This window comes from Sus scrofa, chromosome 7 (assembly GCF_054392235.1).
Source record: "Sus scrofa isolate SSC_HxYL_T2T_F1_AM1 chromosome 7, Sscrofa_HxYL_maternal_Yorkshire_Landrace_v2.0, whole genome shotgun sequence".
In the NCBI taxonomy this organism is placed as follows: Eukaryota; Metazoa; Chordata; class Mammalia; order Artiodactyla; family Suidae; genus Sus; species Sus scrofa.
Genome location: NC_139389.1, coordinates 3,238,121 through 3,258,648, shown reverse-complemented (window position 1 = coordinate 3,258,648; position 20,528 = coordinate 3,238,121). Strand labels below are relative to the sequence as shown.

At 50.5% G+C, this 20,528-nt stretch overlaps 1 protein-coding gene across 50 annotated transcripts in view; it reads right to left on the bottom strand.

The window, feature by feature from the left end:
- The window catches only part of FARS2 (phenylalanyl-tRNA synthetase 2, mitochondrial), a 408,395-nt gene that overhangs the window by 375,649 nt on the left and 12,218 nt on the right, over positions 1–20,528 (bottom strand). For 36 of the 50 annotated variants that reach the window (XR_014809481.1, XM_084967258.1, XM_084967270.1 and 33 more), the window contains one exon: positions 15,743–15,828. The exons of 13 other annotated variants lie outside the window; for them this stretch is intronic. The gene's annotated coding sequence lies outside the window, so the exon portion shown is untranslated. Of the gene's footprint in view, positions 1–9,993; positions 10,109–15,742; positions 15,829–20,528 lie in introns of all 50 variants that reach the window. One more of the 50 variants, XM_084967272.1, reaches the window with a different exon arrangement.

The window sequence follows — 20,528 nt, the reverse complement described above, 5'->3', positions numbered from 1 at the left end:
ACCTGCTGTGAAAGAGGAAACACTGAGAGCAAGTCGGTGATGAACGCAACTAAACAAAGGGGAGAAAATTGAGTCTTTTATCCAAAGGCTGCTGAAGTATTTATATACCCGACTACTTCAGAGTCTCTAAGAAATGACGCTTACCAACCAGCAAGCACTGACCCAGCAGGTGTACAATCTTTTAGAATGTACAAGGCAGTATGTTCAGGCGCTCGCGCGTTCTTACTACTCAAATCTAACCATCCCATCAGAGTAAATGAGTGAAAATATCTCTGGGGGAGCCTGGAGGCGAAATCCAAAGGGGTCTATTAATGACCGTGAGTTTCTCTGATGCCAGACGCTTCTGAATGTTTTCTAATCCACAGCCCCCCTGTACTGGTAACTGTGCCTACACAATAAAAGGCTCTTAAAAAGGTAGGGACCTGGTGGGGTTCAGAGCACTCAGAGGGTGAGCACGTCCAGGCTCCCTGGGAGGAGAGGCCCCTCCCCGCCCACTCCCTGATGCAGCTCTTCCATTTCGCTGTCCCTGAGTTTTTTGTTTATCATAAGCCCATTATATTAAGTAAAGCCCCTTCTGAGTTTTGTGAGCCAATCGAGCACATTACTGAACCCGAGGAGAGGGTTATGGAAACCCAAGGTTTACAGCTGGTCAGTGAACAGTACAGGTGACTAGCATCTCAAGTGGGGGGAGGTCTGGTGGGACGGAGCCCTTTTCCTCCCGGGTGTGAGTGAGCTCTGGGTAGTCAACACAGAATTTAATTGCAGGCATCCAGCTGGTGTTTGGATATTTGGGAGGAGAAAAAAAAAAAAAAAAAAAAAACTTTGCACTTGGTATCCAAAATGTTATGACTAAAAACAGCTCAGACACCTCAACCACAGAACAGCAACTGCCGTCAACTAGGAGAAACTGGTGAGCTCGTTCTAGACATTCAGAATTTTGAAACATCACTCTAACGCTAAGAGAACTGAATAAGGTACAGCACATGACTGATTCTGGAAATCAGTTTGCTGCAGGAACTTCAAACATACTGTACCAGCTGGACTACTTCAAATTATGAAAGAACTACCTTCTTTTAATTTGGTCATGAGTCCGGTGGCGAGGGTGGCCCTGTGCACCTGTTCATGGGCTGATGGAGACAATGGAGAGTGTTCTGACAACAGGTCAGGCCCTGGCTCTAGAATCTGTGAGCCTCTGTCCAGAATAAACGTCCTTTCAGTCACCAGCACAGTAACGCGGGCTTCCCTGGGCTACGTATGAGCCCTGGATCCAGTGAGGTGCAGCTCAGAGGGACCAGGCAGAGTGACCCCTCAACAGTCATGGGAAACAAGCACTGCGCACTGAGCAGTCCTGGACCAATGTCGGAGCATGAGTGCATCTTCTAAGCTGTCATAATACACTGGCAGCAGCCATTCCTCAGAAGCATATCTATGAACGCGCCATCTATGATAAGAAAGAGGTCACACTTCCAGTTCATTCCTGACACCGAGTATTGTTCCTTCATCTCTGCCAATCCGATGCTTAAAAAAAAGGATGCTTTACAAGGAGATCCTGCTGAATAGCATTGAGAACTATGTCTAGATACTCATGTTGCAACAGAACAAAGGGTGGGGGAAAAAATGTAATTGTAATGTATACATGTAAGGATAACCTGACCCCCTTGCTGTACAGTGGGAAAATAAAAAAAATTTTAAAAAAAGGATGCTTTTACATTCATTTCATTATTAGGGATCTTTATAATGTTTTCATATTTTTATTAAACGTTTGGACCTTTTTGAAACTAGCAATCCTTGAGATGTTACTACTAGAGTGATAAGTGTCTCATAACAAATTCACCCATCACATATATTACATATCTTAGAAATATCTGGGCATCTGCCTTTCACCTCCCTTATGGTGCTTAAGGAAATAATCATTTGGAATATTTTATCACAGAGCATAAATCGTGACAGGCACCTTCTTAAACAAGTGGACATTTTTTCAGTGAGCCCCAAAAACATATGCAAAGTAGTTGTGACACGAACAGTCTTTTAGAGCCTGCTGCTTGAGCCGTAGGGAGGCTGCACCTGCCCCCAACACGCTAAGTCACCAGAAACGCTTGTGGGTCTCGCTCTTCAGCCTCAGAGTGAGTGACCTATGCTCCTGAAACTGGGAAGGTGGACACAGCCCCTGGGCAGGGAGTCCCCACCACTGGACAGTAGGGGGCAGCGCTCAGCAGCCCTGCCAGTGGCACCTGGCGTCGCAGCGAGTAAACACGGCATTGCTCTCGCCACCTCCTTGGTCACGGGATCAAAGCTGGAAGTAGATTTGCTTCAAGTGCACACAGTAGGTCAGCAAACCCTCTCCCCTTTGTCAGAAGGAAAAATCTAGGTTTTAAAATATCTTCCAGAGCTACCAGCTTACAAGGGCAGGGGTGTGCAAGATCTAAGGAGTAACCAAGCCACAGAGAACATTCTTATTAACCTAAAAAGAATAACCGAGCTAAACAGGAAAACTGAGAGGTGAAAGCTGTTTTGGGTAAATGTTCAAATTTCTCGAGCTCCGTGCCTGTGAGTGACAGACAAGTGCAAGGACCCAGGGTCCGCAGAGTCGAGAACACGTCTTCCTGCGGCGACACGGCTCGTCTCTGACGCATGATCTGAGGAGGCAGAGCAGTGACGTGTTCTCCGTGGAGGGCTGGTCCACCCTCCCGCACTGAGCCCAGGAGGGGCAGCACCTCGGGGCACCGGCCGAGCCCGAAAGGCAGAGGGAGGCGGGATGCCGGCATCCGTCTCATCGCAGCGCTGGGTGAACGCTACGCTTCCACTGGGGACTCTGCTCCCAGGACCCACACGGACACCTGAATCCACAGGTGTTAACATCCCTTACATAACAACCAAGTGTCTGCATTTAATCTAAATGATTCCCAACCTGCCCTTTAAGTCAGCTCTAGATGACTTATAACATTATATACAACACAAATGCGACGCAGACAGCGTTGCCGTGAGCTGCGGTGTAGGTCACAGAGGCGTCTCGGATCCCGAGTGGCTGCGGCTGGGGTGTAGGCCAGCAGCTACAGCTCCCATTCGACCCCTAGCCTGGGAACCTCCATAGGCTGCAAGTGTGGCCCTAAAAAGAAAAAAATAAAATAAAAGAGTGCTCTGGATATGAATTTCAAATGGTTGCTTCTCCCTTCCCAGTGCCAGAAGCGGGAGGGGATGTTTCTTTGACTCTGGGGGGCTCCTGGAGGTAAAGTTCCCAAGGGAATGAGTCTCCACCCCGTTCCCCTCCCCGACGCCTGGGGAGGGTGAGGCCTGGGAGTTCTGAACTCTCCACTGGCACGCAGCGCCCCCAGCCACTCCCCTACTGCAGTTCACCTGTTCCGACCCATCCTGGGGCTGGGCGGGAGTGGGCTGGGCGGGCAGGAGTGAGGTTCTGCTTCTAGGAAGCTGGGATTCCCGGTACCCTCTTCCCTCCATTTCTCAGGGCAGCCGGTCACCCTGTGACTTCAGTTCTCCGATGCATCTAAGCAGCGCTGCTGACTTTCAATCTGTCGAGCTTATTTTCTGACGGTGAGGAGAGAAGTGTGACCTTCCAAGCTCTTTACATGTTGTCCTGTCAACTGTTTGGTCTACTGATGCGCCGGGTGGCTAGTCTTACAGCCTGTTTACACGGTTCAAGACTTCAAGAATCTATGTATGTTTCGAACGTTTTGCTTATAACATGCTATTTGAACGGACTCTTCACATACAGGAAAAATACTCTCGGCATAAACGGGTGTTAGAGGAGATGCTAAGCGCTCCCACTGCGCCCCTCGCCCAGAGGAATCCAGGGCCGGACATCCCGACATTTAAAACTACCTCTGGCTGTTTGAATTACAACGATCTCTTCTTTATAAATAACTTTTTCTTTGTCTTTTTAGGGCCATACCAGTGGCACATGGAGGTTCCCAGGCTAGGGGTCCAGTCGGAGCTGTAGCTGCTGGCCTCCACCACAGCTCACAGCAACGCCAGATCCTTAACCCACTGAACGAGGCCAGGGATTGAACCTGAAACCTCATGGTTCCTAGTCAGATTCCTTTCCGCTGTGCCACGACGGGAACGACTATAAATAACTTCTAAAAGCAGGTGTCAGCCAACAAGGGTATGGCTCCATCCGTCAGTTAAGGCTGCTGGTTAAGCGTGGACAGCCACCAGCCCTCTCTCCGTCCTGATGCCTTCGCGGATGACAGACTGAGCGCCAGCGGGACATGCTGCTTTACTGCTCGTGCACAGCTCATCTGCTGATGCCACGCAAGGTCGCGAGAGGGAAATGACCTCATTTACATGAAGCCGATGCCTCTATGAGAGTTCACCTCGGTCATTTGCCTCTGAACGTGAATACACAACCAGCTCATCACAAAGGCGTCAGGTGTGCTGGTGCCTCACAGTCCTCCCCACGTCCCTTCTTATAAAACGTCTACTCTCTAGAAGTAAATTCATTTCAAAACAATATGCTGCCAACAGCACATCTTGATGCTTTGGGAAACAGATGTCTTAATGCTGGCACATCATTCTTCCTTTGAAAGACGGGGAAGAGATAATACTTCACTGCAAATGCTTAGTGGGAAGGTCTTAATATTTTTCAGACGTGGGTTTTTTTCAGATTGTATGCTGATCATTTCTCCTAGTGTCTTTTCCTGACTTAAATGAATTTCCCATCTCTCCCTGATTTTTAGCTTCAAAACTCACTCATTTACCCAGATAACGCCACAGTGAATTTCATTACAGATAATGTATGACTTTAGAATCCTATTTACGGCAACAGACCAAAATGTCACGCCCAGGGTTAGATCTCGCCATGGGTTCTGCGGGCACGGCCTGCCGGGAAAGAGACAGGACAACTTACACAAGGATCGGGGAAAGCCAGGCAGCACGTACAGAAAGCTTCTCCTTGTCCAACAGTCTCCTGAGTCCCACAGTAGTGAGGGTCTTAACCCCTAGGAACTCTTGCCCAAGATTCTCACAACAGTGTCAGCTGATGAAAGAACCGCAGGGTAAACCATTCCTTATCCCCAGAGATTATTCCTGAAATCTAAGTCATGCAAACAAGCACAGAAACCTTACATCACAAAAGATTCCTAAAGCTCATCTTGCCACAAAGCCAAGGGGCCCCTAAGCACAAATCATCAACCACCAATTACCTCCACCCAGAATTTGCCTGCCTTGTCGTTTATGATTTTTCCATTCCGGGTTTTCTTAAAGCACAACTGAACTGTTGCATAGATTCTCTTTCTCCAAAAACTCAAAAGCTGACTCATTAAGGCTCCAAAAACTTTTCAGATGAAAGCAATATAAACTCACAATTCAATTATCCAAAAGAGTAATGAATCTGTATTTCCCCGACTTCTCTCATTCTTGACAAAAGAGACGGTACTGAGCCACGGTAAACCCTGAGCCTCCGAGACACCCATGGACCACAAGCATGGGGAGAATCCCCTTAAACAGCCTCTTAGACAAACGAGATACTCAAGATGATTGGTCATTAGGGAAAACATATGTACCCACTCAAACCGAGGAACAAGCCATCAGGTCTACCTGAGAAGAAATCAGACTGCAGGCAGTTCCCGAGGGAAGTCAGTGCTTGCAAAGAGCTCATGGGCTTCCTGAGCGAGCTCTCGGAAGGAGAAACCAGGGGATTGTCGACCCCAAAGAAACCTAGAAACACCCCTCCCCCCATATCTTCCCTCCTCTGCCCACCCCCACCCACCCGGGTCAGCCGGTTACTCTGCCCGCCCCACACCCCACACTGAATCCACCTCTTCCTTAACTCAGGGATCCACCCGCCTCCTCCAGCTCTACTGCCACCCCCTCCACCAGGCCACCGTTACCTACAGGGGCTCGTTAACTGGTTTCACTTCCCCAAGCTTAGCTTTCCCAATCCATTTTTCCCCAATCCGGCAGCAAGATCTTCTGAATTTATAGGTCTGATCAAGTCACTCCACGGGTGAAAGTCCTTCAGTGATGCCTGAAAACCAAAAACGTCTCTCTGGAGAAACTCCAGATGCCTCCCCATAATTATAAGGCTTGGAAGAGCCCAATTTTGCTGTACACGGAAATCTAGGATGCTTTACAACTGCCAATGCTCCAACTCACCCACCTCGCCAATGGAGTTACAACGTCTGGGCGTGAGAGCCAGTCTCGGTATACTTAAACTAATTTTCCCAGGTGACTCTGAAGCCAGTAGTTTTGGGGACACTGAACCAGCCACTGCTCTCTAGAGTCACCCCTCACGACTCCCCACTCCCAGCCTAAACCAGCCTATGTGAGCCATCTTCTGTTTGTTTCGCATGTTTCTGGCCTTCTTGGATGCAAGGCTTTGCTGAGGCTGCTCTGAATTCTTTTCCCCCATCGAAGGCTTGTGCAAACCTCTTCCCAGAAGGGCGCTCCCTGTGACTTAGAGCACAAACTCAAAGAATCTGCTCATGGAAACGACCTTCTAGGGGCTACCCGATCAGTTACCAACAAGAAAAACCTCTCACACAGCTGTACGGGCAGATCTAGGATGTAAACGCTGTGCTATGCAAGTTAGGAGTGCATTTGGGAAGCAGCAAAGATGATAAAGACCGGCCATTATCCATTAAACGTCTATACTTTGCCTAAAAGGAAAGTCTAGGGCGGGGAGCCGAGAAGATACAAGGAGCCGAGGAAGGGAGCTTGTCTGAACGGTGCAGTTCCGAGGGCAGGTTCCTAATAAAAAAAAAAGAAAGAGGCCTGCCTGAACGGTGCAGTTCCGAGGACAAGCTCCTAATGAGGAAAAGGGGCTTGTCTGAACGGTGCAGTTCGGAGGGCAGGCTCCTAATAAAAAAAAAAAAAAAAAAAAAAAAAAAAAAAGAGGCCTGCCTGAACGGTGCAGTTCCGAGGACAAGCTCCTAATGAGGAAAAGGGGCTTGTCTGAACGGTGCAGTTCGGAGGGCAGGCTCCTAATAAAAAAAAAAAAAAAAAAAAAAAAAAAAAAAAGAGGCCTGCCTGAACGGTGCAGTTCCGAGGACAAGCTTCTAATGAGGAAAAGGGGCCTGTCTGAACGGTGCAATTCAGAGGGCAGGCTCCTAAACAAGGGGATGCCTGCCTACACGGCACCGTTCCGAGGACAGGCCCCGGAAGACAGTAAGGCTCGCCTGCTGACATAGGTGGAAAACTAAATTTCCCAGAAAACAATTTCCCTTTTGCGCTGCTGAGTGGGGATTGTTCCATGGATGACTTAGTCTTTTCTGTTATTCACTTGTTATTCAGTTTTCATCAGTCTTTCCTGATTATTTGCTTATTATTCTTATTTTCCATTCTTATTTTCCTGCGGTGATTTGTGATTTAACAAAGTTACAACAAGAGTATAATAAGAATTTCATCCTGAAGGACTTTCCCCTGTTTAAATCCAACTTAATTAAAACATAGTGTTTATGTACTAACTAGTTATATTGTAAACTTTAGAGTTAGGATTTTAATGAGGTTCATAGAAGTTAGACATATATTATTCATAACCAAAAGACACCTAGCTATGAGTTATAGAAGCTTTTAAGTGATAGCTAGTTAAGGTGGTTTATGTTTTCTTACACTGTCTCCCTGCCATAACACTTTAAAGATGAGCACCGGTCTAAAAACAAGATTTGTTATGTCTCTGACCTCTTCAACTTGTGGAGACTGAATGGCTATGGGATGATTTGTACTGAGTCTCCTCCTTTCCACAGGATATATTGTACCTAACTGCCCTTAAATTGCACTCACTACATGTAGTTAAAACAAAGATCTTAGAACATGATGTAGAGCTGCTGTACCATGGAACAGTTAACCGATGTACTTTTAACACGACGATGTAACCTGTAGTGAAAAACTGTCTATATAATCAACCACTTATGCCAAAAAAATCTGAGCAGTCCAGCGCCCTGAAAGAAGGGACAAAGAGGCTGTCTCTGTGTGTACCTTTTGCCTACGCTGTCCATCTCCAATCGGGAAAGGGTACACTCCCCGGCCGCCGGAGCTGGCCTCCGGCAGTCTAGAGCCAACAGTAAGCGGCTGGTTTCCCAGCGAGCGCCTGGGTAACCAGAACTAGCTGGCGGCAGTCTCTGGGCACACACAGCTAAAAAGGGCTAATGCGGCTGGCAGACGGGCAACCTGGAACCCAAAGGAAGGCTGCTGTGGCTCATTCCAGCCAGGGGTTTGGAGGAGGGGCACCTTCCAGCACGGATCCCATGAGCCTTTAAGAACCATCACCTGCGTAAAGAACTCTGACGTCTGTCTTCCCGGTGGTGGCTGCTTGTATCCTGCTGCTAAGTCTGCCCTGTGTTCCCACCACCTTCCACACTCACTCACACACACTCACCCTGCCCGACCCAGGATCCTCGAATCGGGGTCAGAGGCCTCACCATCATGCTCTCTGGCAACGGGTCCTCCCTGTCATACCACCAAAGACCGCGTGTTGGGGCTGCTAGTGACCTGCCGGCTTCCCCACGGACCCCAAGGCTCTGGGAGCGGGGACATGGCCTCCTGGTGACCACGCGTCCCCAGCGGGCAGCTCCGAAGGGGCAGGACCGTGATTTCACTAACCCTGGTTTCCAGCACTTCGGCACTTGTGACACACCGAGCACTCAATTTTTCATAGTTGGCACGGTGCCCTTGAAAACTGGAGACAGCTCTTTAGGAAGCAATAGCCCAGAACAGGAGGCCCCTCACCTTCGAGCACATCCTGGGGATAAAACAGCTTTTCAAAACTCTGCAGTGAGCACATGGCCAGCGGCTGCAGAAATGTGCTCGGTCCTTAACCTCTGAGGTCCCTTGGTTCTGCCGCCATCTCATAGTGACGTTCTGAGCCGTGGCTGAGGTCCTTTCTAAGGCGGCAACGTTGTCCTCAGACAACAGCTGTCCAATAGTAAGTCCTCAGATAATAAAGAAAATCCCCGTCGACTACTTCCCAGGGCTGCAAGCAAGCACGAAGGAGAAGGTATTAAAAACTCTTCCAGGAAGCTCCCGTCATGGCTCAGCGATAACGAACCCGACTGGTGTCCATGAGGATGCAGGTTTGATCCCTGGCCTCGCTCAGTGGGTTAAGGATCAGGCATTGCCGTGAGCTGTGGTGTAGGTCACAGATGCAGCTTGGATCCTGCGTTGCTGTGGCTGTGACACAGACCTGCAGCTGCAGCTCCTGTTTGACCCCTCGACCGGGAGCCTCCATGGGCCTCGAGAGTGGCCCTAAAAAGGCAAAAAAAAAACAACCAACCAACCAAAAAAACCCCTGAAGGTCTCAATCCTAAAAGTTTCATTCATCTAAAGGGTCCAGATAAATAAACTACGTTGATCTGCATTCCACGCCACTATCTACACATAAAGAAAACGTCGTACAAGTTTTTTCTTATTAATATTTATCAGGGTTGCACATATGCGTGTATGTTTTAATACACAGAAGTTAAAAGAGCAAGAAAGCCCTACAGTCTTATATACAGAAAACTCCTGGTGTGTTGAAAACAAGTAACACTCGGGGAGGGGGGCAGCCAGAAGCCCACCGATGGAAAAGGACAAGCATGCATTTCACTAAATGATCATCAATGAAAAATTAAACTTCTGTAAAGGAAATTATACAATAACAAGGAAAAACACACGTGTAAAAAGGTAAAATTTGCATAAACAGTCTAACTGGAACCACATAAAAATTATACAGGGAATGAGAATGAAAGAAAATTTTCTAAGACGTGGTTTGCGTTCAGGTAGAGGGAATTTGAATAAATTTCCTCTCTTCTTTCAATTGTTCCTTCTTGTCTGAATGTTTGAGGATACACTCATAGAAAAGAGCTTTAATCCCCCGAAGCCCAGACAAAGTAAAAAGGTGCCTCAGCGCGCTCGCAGAACGCTGTCAGCAGGTGGCTGAGAGTCTCCCGACTGCCTTCACTGTGTGACCACACCGACCGACGGGGCTGCTGCAGGGACAGGGGATGGGGCGAGTTTAGCGAGGATGTGGAGGAAAGGCATCCCGTCCACTAGTCCACTCACTGGATTATCCGTGTGCTTTCCCGGGATGAAAGCGGGTCGCTCACCAGGCCAGGTTTAAACGCTCTAGAACGAGCAGAAAGTGGCCGATCAGGCATTCCAAGAACAAATGTTCCTTCTGCAAAGTTAGAGAAACAGGGGGAAAGCTGTCTTGAAAAAAGTAAATACCCATACATTCCAAGCCCAACTGCCCAGGAGCCAAGCCTAGGGACAGCTTGGGAGGTGAACGTCACTTTCTGGGGCCAGGGCCCCGCAGGTTGTTCACGTCCAGGGCAGACGCACCGGCTGCGGAGGGACCGGCGGCCTGAGGACCTTCCCGCCTTGTCTCCTTAGACATCCGCCGCACGTGCTCCTCCCTAGGACAGCCCTGAGCCTCAGACTTTCAATGTCACAAGCCGGGCTGCCCGTCCCATGGGGGTGGGGGAGGGCAGCAGCACAGTCCCCGCAGCGCTGAGGTCCAGCCGCCGAAGTTAATGCCCTCTGACAACCTTAAACCTCTGCTCTGCGCACACGGATCCTGATGAGAGTTTTAAGCATCACAACTGTGGCAAATACACACTCACATCATGGACCACAACTAACATGGAACACTCCGCCCTTGAACTTTAAGAAGAATTTACCTTCAAACTCAGAGATACTGCAAAGCCGCAATGTGGTGGGGAACTGAATTTTGAGCCCGCGCTGTCGCCTGGCTCTGGAGACGATCTCTGGGCCTTCACTGCCCTGGGCCTCGTCTGACTATCGCATCAAGGTCATGATCCCCAAACACATTCTTCTGCAGCTCCAAGGGAGAAAAACATGGGCACGTGGCAAAGAAAACTCCAAATGCCCAGTGGCTGAGGGCGCGGGGGATGGAGGAGGCACCCAAGGTCCTCCCAACACAGCCCAGGGAAAGCACCCATGGTCCCAGCTGCCGTCCACTCTCTCAGTGACCTTGGGGAAGACATGCAGCCTTAACGGCTCGGTTTCCCATCTGTGGACCCAGAGGTCCCATTAGATGACTCGGGCGGGATAAACAGGTCAGTCAAAGGTCTCTTCCAGCATTACATTTCCAGAATTTCTCAGCTCACACTGCCGCTTCCTTTACCCCTGAGAACACCTGTTACCGGTTTTACAGGTGCAACCCGCTACCTGACCGCAGGGCTGTGGTACAACTCCTGGATCCGTGAGGATGAAGCATCAACTTCCCTCACTCATTCGCTCACACACTCATCATTCAATCAGAAAGCACAAAGCCAGAGTTCCTGTCATGGCTCAGCAGTAATGAACCCGGCTAGTATCCGTGAGGATGTGGGTTTGATCCCTGGCCTCACTCAGTGGGTTAAGGATCCAGTGTTGCCGTGAGCTGTAATGCAGGTTGAAGACGAGGTTTGGATCCTGTGTGGCTGTGGCTGTGGTATAGGCCTGCAGCTGCAGCTCCGATTGGACCCCTAGCCTGGGAACCTCCATATGCCACAGGTACAGCCCTAAAAAGACAAAAAGATGGGAAGAAAAAAGAAAGCACAAAACCGTCACTCAAATACATAATATACAAAACCATGTGCAGACACTTTAGGGGACAGAAAAATTGGTCCCTTTAAAAGCTCCAATCCCTATTTTAATGCAATTAATGTTTACAACCCAATGGCAAAGATAAAGAACTGAAGAAAGTCACCACGACAGAGGTCTAGAACAACCTGCTAACTCATCGCACCACCTTTTTCCACTAAGCCGAGATAGGACCTCAAACCCCCCAACACGGCCCTCCACGCAGCTTCCTAAAGATCACTGTTTACCAGGTGACGGCATTTCTGCTGCCAGCTTGGGCGCGCTCTGAGGCCCTCCCCTAACCTCCTCCAACTCCCACCTTCGCCGCCAAAGCATCGGGTATTCCCGAACAGCAGGGGCCACTCAGACCCTCCTCACAGTGGCTCAATACACCTCTCAATTCACCTTTGCCAACCGTCACAAATTTCAGAGTTCCCTGGTAGTTCAATGGGTTAAGAATCCGGTGTTGCCACTGCCGTGGCTCTGGTCACTACGGTGTCTCAGGTGCAAGCCCTGGCCCGGGAACTTCCACATGCTGCAGGCACGGCCAAAAACACCCACCAGATTTCAAATTCCAGGGCAACAGGAAATATGTATACTTGCGTTATTCCATGTCTAGCACACGGCTACATTAAAATCTGAACCAGATGACTTACTCTGCTGTCAGACACCTGGTCTATTCCTACTAAGAATGATGCATGCACAGTGTCACTGAGGCTTAGTATTAGCACATATGCACATGTGCATGCCTGGCACACAGGCACACGCGCGTGCACACACACACACACACACGCCCCTCTTCTCCTGCTGTGACAGGCTGCGTCCCTAACCCCCGCTGGCCACCTGGGAACCAGATGACTTGGTGACAGCACATGGCAAACTGGTTCTGCTCCTCTAGAAAGCGATCTGGCAACATGCTTTAGAAGCCATAAAACTGCTCAAGCTCTTTGACGCAGAAATACCACTAGAGATGCTATCATAAGAAACTAATTCAAAATATGGAAATAGCTGCATGCACAAAGATATATCCTGTTGCAGTGCAGTGGACACGAATCTGACTAGTACCCATGAGGACACAGATTCGATCCCTGGCCTTGCTCAGTGGGTTAAGGATCCGGCGTTGCCGTGAGCTGTGGTGTAGGTCGCAGACTCAGCTCGAATCCTGCATTGCTGTGGCTGTGGTGGAGGCCAGCAGCTGTAGCTCCGATTGGGCCCCTAGCCTGGGAACCTCCATATGCCGCCGATGCAGCCCTAAAAAAAAAACCTCCATCTTCTGGTGTTACTAATAAGTGTGCAAAGCTGGAAGCAAAGTACACGTCACCCACAGAGTTACTTACTACTTTAGGATCACAACAGAACATCATACAGCCGTGAACACGGAGATGGTGGAGACACGCAGCGTAAGGGGAAACGCGAATGCAGCACGACGGGCAGAAACACTGCAGCGAAGTTTTCAAACTGATAATCACCGTTTCAGGACAGCGGAGGGCGGGTTTGCTCCCGAGTCCACGTCTTGGCTTTTGGTTATACAGCTCTGATGCTCCCATCACTCAAGGCCTGTGGCTGCAGGTCTTCCATGATGAGGACAGAGGAAAGGGGCTGCTACCTAACCCGGGGGAGGAACAGGGCGCTCCACGCGCCTGGGCCCAGGGAAGGCAGGTGCACAGGCAGACTCGCAGCAGGTGGGCCACCTGGCGGGGCCGAGCTCCTGTCCCTACGGAGTTATGAGCAGTGCCCATCTGCCAACCCCAGTCAATTCCCTCCATAACGAGCATCCTGAGGCCGAGAATTCCCCAGGCACACAGCACGCGCCGCTGGCTTAGTTATCTGTTTACACGGTTTATATAGGGTCATGCGGGGCTGTTCAATAATTTATTTAAGGTAAATAAGCTCAGATTTTCACATCTGGAGCAATGAGGGATGTTGGTACCAAGAAAAGCAATAATCGTAAAGTGTGGGGGAGGAGAGCATAAACCACCTGTCACTTCTGGTGAAGCAGAGGGCGCGTGGCACCCCTACCACCACTGGAGGCTGCCACACGCGGAGGTCTGAGAGCCAGCGCCAGGAGAGGGCCAGCCGAGCCGCCGCAGGGCTGACCGGGGCTGCAGGACACAGGGCAGGAGGAGCGAGTGTTCCCTCCCAACAAACAGCCGTCAGCAGGTGGACACGATTTCAACCTGGGGCCACACCACCCCACCCCCCTGCAGCTCCCCCTGGGCGCAGCTGGTGGCCAGCCTGTGCAGGGGACCTAGGGAGCTCCCGGCCAGCCCTGAGGGCTCCTGAGCTTTTCTGCGTTGCTGCTCATTCTGCGGCCAAGCACCTCTTAACCCTGCAGGGCTGGTGACCAAGTTCTAACCTCTGCCTGGAGTTCCTGCCCAGGGAGACCGCAGAGCAAAGACCAGCTGAGAAACGGTTCCAAAAGCAGACAAAACTGACTGAAAATTCAAATTCTGTTACCCTCTTCTCTGTTGACTTTGGGGAAATGTCTTACTCTCCCTGAGGCTCAGTTCATCTACAAACTGGGCACCCATGCCGCCAGGTCGCAGAAGGGTTCAAAGAGGGAAATGCAGGCAGATCCCGTCCTCCTCTGCGGTCCTGAACCCAAGGCCCCGCGGGGCAAGGAGACCTCCGGCCACCAGCGCAGGTCACCTGACTAAAGAGCCAGGAGAATCATCCTCCGGCACAAACAAAACAGAAGCGAGTCCTTGTCATGTGCGGAATACTTTCCGGCAAGCCTGCTAGTAAGGACCCTCTGAGGAAAGACATTTCGTACCGTTGGTGGCGGGGGAAGCCTGCATCAGAGCCCAGAGAACAAGGGCGCAGGGGAAGGGAGAGCACCATTCCCCGACTGTGACCCCAACTTCAGAAGAAGCTGTGAAGTTCTTTAGAGGGGAGAGCTCTCTGTTTCGCTTTGTTTCTGGCTGTGCCCACAGCACATGGAAGCTCCCCGGGCCAGGGACTGAACCCAAGCCGCAGCAGTGACCATGCTGGATGCTTAACCGGCTGAGCCACCAGGGAACCCCTGTGGAGCTTTTTAAAAGTCCCAGTGGCCAAGGCACACAGCTGGCCAGTGACAGCAGAATCTCTGGAGGTGGCCTGCAGTGCACAGCCAAGGAGGCAAACCCTGAGTGAGAGCTTATGCTAAAGACACCGTCCAGATCAGAGCCCGTCCGAGCACGACCTGGATCTGTGCCTACAACCCACACCCAGCCGTGAGGGGGTTGGAACAAGCCGCTTACCCCCAACCCTGGGAGGGGCTCAGGCCCATGCACCCACGGGCCCCACCTTAAATGCAACATAGATGGGTCACCCCACAGAGGGCCTGCCCAGACAAGCAGGGTCTAGGGAGACCTCGTCTGCCTGCGCAGGGGGCACCTCCCTGGCAGCAGCGTCAGGGGCTCTGCATACAGGCTGGGACCTGTGGCTGACACATAAGTTCAGGTGAGCCAGCATACCTGGGCACTGCGTCCTTCTCGGATGCCACAAAGCCACCCGCAACCTCTTTTTGAGGGACAGGCAAACCGTCTTAGCAAAACACACACAAGGGTTAAAGAAAGGGGTAGATTTCCTAGCCGTTGCTCCTCTATTGATAAAGACGGGAAATTCACTTTATCTGATTTTTTAAGTCTTCAGTGTTTATCATGGATACCCGCCAAGTTCCCCCCAATTCAAATCCGGCTTAGATAGTTCTGTTGGTTTTCTCTGAAAGCAAACTTCTGGCAGGGACTGGCAGGGCAGAGACATACACAAAACGGCAGCAGAATCAATTCGTATTTATTCAACACATTTAAAGGCAAAATTGGAAGTTAAATAAAAAGAAAACCAAACACCCTGCATACATCTTAAAAGATATTTTAAATAGCAGAGCATTTTAAGGCATAAATTTAGAAAGGTGGGGAAAGAAACAGATATTCAAATTACAATATCTTTCTACGAAATACGGAAGTCTTTTAAAAAGCATTTTTATCCCCTCAAGAAAAAGAAAGAAGGAAAACCAACCACTAAATCTAGGATGCTTCACACCACAAGCAGGGAAGGCAGGCAGCTGGGTCTGAACCCACGCACCGCGCCTCTGAACCTCTGGCGCCTCGTCTTGCCTTTACACCAGAGGTTCTGCGGTCGGACTGTCGGGCTCAGATCCGGGTCTGCATGAGCGCTGTGTGAGCGCGGCTGGGCTCCACGTCCCCTCCTCTGCGACCCTGAAACAAAACCAGGACTGACTTACCTTAACCTGGAGCCACTGGAACCCTGGCACACGGCTGGTGGGAATGTAAAATGGTGCAGCTGCTGCAGAAAACAGTCTGGCGGCTCCTACAAATGTTAAACACAGAATTCCCATAAGATCCAGCAACTCCACATCCAGCACCACGCCTCGGAGCCGAGAGCAGCCGCTGGCAGGTATCTGCACCCACGTTCACAGCAGCACATTCACAAGGGCCAGGAGCCGGAAGCCACCCGAGTGTCGCTCCTGGTAACAATGGATGCAGTGTGGCAGCTGCACACGAGGATGAACCACTCAGCCTTCAACAGGAAGGAGATTCTGACACAGGCGACCACCCGGAGGAAGCTTGAAGACGCCGCGCCAAGCGAAACACGTGGTCATGACAAAGCCAAAACACGGAAAGACCTCGTGTCCGTGAGCTTCGCAGAGTAGCCAAACCCAGAGGAACAGAAAGAATGGTGCGTGCCAGGGGCTGGGGGAGTGAGTGTTTAATGGGACAGAGCTGCCGTTTGGGAAAGGGAAAAAGCTCGGAGTGGCGGGGATGGTTTCACAACAAAGTGGATGGACTTGATGCCACCGCACTGAACGCTCACAGGTAGTTAGGACATCGATTCTTACATCTTGGGCATTTTACCACAATCACAAAGGGGAAATAAAGAATAGTCCCCACCTCCCAGGGGTGCTGTAAGGACGGGATACACGGGGGTCTAGAGAGCGGCCCACACAGAGAAAGCCCTCTATAAACACCAGCTACTGCCCTTTTTGTTGTTGCTGTTCGTTCTTTTTAAATTTTTTTATTAGAGTATATTTGACTTACAGTGTTGTGCCAATTTCTGCTGTACAACATAGTGACCCAGTTACATATATATATACACCTATTTCTTCCCTCTTGGTCTATCCCAAGAGAGTGGCTAGAGTTCCCTGTGCTGTTCAGCAGGGCCTCACGGCTTCGTTATTCCAAATGGAATCGTTTGCATCTATCATCCCGCCTCTGGGACCCCCTCCGGGCGCCGCCAGCGTGCTCTGCAGACACGGATGCTCACTCTGGCCTCCTCTGGAGCTGTGTGCCCTCTGGGAGGAGACAGCTCCAGCTCCGGGCTTCCTTCCAGCCTAAATGATCTATCTATCTATCTATCTATCTTTCTTTCTTTCTTTCTTTCTTTCTTTCTTCTTTCTTTCTTTCTTCCTTCCTTCCTCCCTCCTTTCCTCCTTCCTTCCTTTCTTTCTTTTCTTCTTTCTTTCCTTCCTTCTTTCCTTCCTTCCTTCCTTCCTTCCTTCTTTCTTTTTTTTTTTTTTTTTTGCTTTTTAGGGCCACACCTGCGACACATGGAGGTTCCCAGGCTAGGGGTCTAATCAGAGCCATAGGCGCCGGCCTACACCACAGCCATGTAGGATCTGAGCCACGTCTGCAACCTACACCACAGCTCACATCAACACCAGATCCCCAACCCACTGGGCAAGGCCAGGGATCAAACCTGCATCCTCATAGATACTAGCAGGGTTCATTACCGCTGAGCCACGACGGGAACTCTGAGGACTGCCGTTCTCTGCAGACCATCAACTCACCCTGCTCTCCAAGACACTGGAAGCCGCCTCACCGCCCCCTCCTCCTCCATTCTGGGTCCTGGCTCCTCCCTTCCCATCCCTTCCCAAGCACTGGTCCTCCGAAGCCAGGGCTCCCAACACAAAGGCCTGACCACAAACCCAATCACTTAGCTGGTCCCCCCACATTTAAAGACAAGTACAGAAAGTGGATAAACTGAACTGATAAATACACTTAACATTTAAGGTACCCGCCACGAAATTAAAAATAAAATACATACCCAATCTAGTGCCTGTACATTATTTAACAGAAAAACTTTGTAAAACAGCACAAATAGGAATTCACGTCTCGTGTGTGTGTGTGTGTGTGTGTGTGTGTGTGTGTGTGTGTGTGTGTGTGTTAAACATTACACCCTTTTTTGATGACCCAAGAAGTTTCATATGCTGATGAGATTCGTTTCCTTGCAGCGCTTTTCGCCACCGGCAAAGCTGTCACCTCTAATTTGTTTTAAAAGGAATTCTAATCACCCAATCAATCATACTCTTGACCTTCAGCCTCCACAACTTCGCCGTGGTCAAACCTGGCTCTAAAAATTCGCGTTGTAACAGTTCTGTCGTCCTCAAGCTCTAAAACGCCAATGAGAGGGATATAATCTGACCCAACCCCCTGGTAGAAGAAAAAGCCGTATCTGGAGTTTCTAATTTGTTTTCTACCAAGAGTCTTTAAATAAAAGTGAATGTCTAGGATATGATTAAGTAGCAACTTTTCCTCCACTGGGGTTTAGAGACTTATAAATCATCCAGGTTTCTATGCCGTGAATCTGGTTTCTTCATGACAAAAATCACATGGCTCCCTTTTGCTTTTAAGTAACTTTCCTTTCTGCAGAGATCTAACGACCAAGTCGTAACCCCTCCGGCCCTCGCCTCCGCCGCACACTCTGTCTTAACTACGCCGCCAGACGTCTTTCCGGCTTGAAAAGGCACCCGCGTCTGCTGCCAGCCCCCTCGTCCCCATCCCCGTCCCCAGCTCCTCAGGGCCTGGCACACAGCAGGTGCTCAACACAGGAGGCAGGCGGGACCAGACAGAAAACAGCAGGTGTGACAAGAGACAGAAGAGGCACATCAAGTGGAGAAGCTGACTCGGGTGCGACAAAGAATGAGACTAGACACACCGCGTCTGAGGGGCCGGCAGGAGGTGCAGGGGACATGTTCGGTGACAGCCACCTCAGGATGACATCACTCCTGGGAGAAGCAGGTCAAGGAGGGAGGCTCTGGGAGACCGACAGGGGCTCCATGGGGAAAGAATTCATCGGGGCGAGGAGAGCCCAGGCCCTGGCATCACGGAAGCTGAGAAGGGGCAGCAGGACAGGGAGGCGGGCGAAGACACGGCGCAGGCGAGAAGTGCCTGCGCGTCACGGAGGAGGACAGAGACCTGAAAGGAGGTGATGGGTCTCCCTCCCTAGAATGCGCTCCATCTCTGAGAAGACAGGTGCGTATCCCCATACGTCAGAACCCCAAATAAAACACACACAAAGAGAACCCAGAAACCACCGAGGGAGCACGATACGAGGCCAGAGGGGTAGCAGGTGGCCGCCACTCAGAATGCCAGGATGGACCAAGGTAGGAAATCCAGTCCTCTAACCGACCCCACGATCAAAGGAGAAAAACCACAGGATCAGCGGATTCTTGTCTCCGACACTGGCCTGTGGGCCTCCCTCCCACCCCCACTGCCAGCAGCACAGCTGAGAGACCCCCAGGGTCTTCCTCCGGGAAAACTGAAAGGCTTCAGCCACTTTCCACTGAAAATCATTACCTCCTCTGATTCTCCTGCTTGGATGGGGCCCAGACGAACCTTCAAGCCCAAATCTGCTAAGCTTCCAAAAGCCTAGACGAGTGCCCTTGGCCTGTCAAGGTGCCCCCAGCCCCCTCCCGCCTCCACCCACATGGGGGCTGATGGGAGCTGCTCCCAAGGACTAGATACAGTTGTCCCCACCCCACCGCCACCAAGCCCAGCCCCCGAGCGCCCCTTAGAACGACCTGTTTGGGTCAGTCTCCCTGCTCCACAGGCACCAGTGAGCACGGTCTGTGGCCCGAGGCACCCACCGTGCACGCCCAGACCTCAGGAAACCGCCCCGATGTCCATGCAGGCTCCCTCACTGCCACCAGACCTCTGCTTTGTTCCCCAGGCTTCTTGGAACAGTGACGAGGCCACAGCAATAAAGAGCAGGTCCTGGTGAAGGTGACACTTCCCTCCAAAGCCCCCAAATTTCTACTGCTCCTGAAGTGACTAAAAAGCCATCCCAGGAGTTCCCGTAATGGCGCGGTGGTTAACGAATCCGACTAGGAACCTTGAGGTCGCGGGTTCGATCCCTGCCCTTGCTCAGTGGGTTAACGAGCTGTGGTGTAGGTTGCAGATGCGGCTCGGATCCCGCGTTGCTGTGGCTCTGGCGTAGGCCGGGGGCTGCAGCTCCAATTCGACCCCTAGCCTGGGAACCTCCATATGCCGCAGGAGCGGCCCAAAGAAATAGCAAAAAAGACAAAAAAAAAAAAAAAAAAAAAGCCATCCCGAGTCCTAAGTTCAGGTGGGCTCATCCTGGCCCGTGTTCACGGTGGGTTATACTGAGGGAGGCAGTATTAAAAAGATGAACTTTCTGCTTCTTTTTAACGTTTCTGATTCTCTTCTGGCTCAATGGAGACGGGTAAAAAGTTTGGAACCCCAAGCACATGACAACATAGAGGCAAGAAAGTCCGTCTTACCACCTGTCACTTAAAGTAATCTTGTAGAGTTATTGCTGTTTCAAATGAAAGAAGTGGTCTTTTGCAGGTGAGCAGGTAAGGTTAGTGATGGCTGGGAGCAGCGGCGAAATCGGATGATTTCCAGTCTGCCGTTTCCCAAAGGAAGGCAATTATGCATTTAATAAGGTCAAGGTCATTTTAAAAGAGGTAATTCCCGCAGACACGTAGATATCAGCATATTACATATTAGTCTGGAAAATGACTATGGAAACATACTCTAAAATTCATCGTCCAACTGACAGAGACAGAAAGCAAAGAGTGGTTCCCAGGGGCTGGGGGAGGGACAGGGAGGATCGGATGTCCAGTCGGTCGGTCCGGGAACACTTTTAACATTTTATTTTTGCTACAGTAAAAGACGCAACTACTGGTTCTTTTTATTCCTAGTTTCAAGACCTAAGACAATACATCAGCAGCTTAAATCTGATGACCTAGTATAGTAATTATTAAAGTT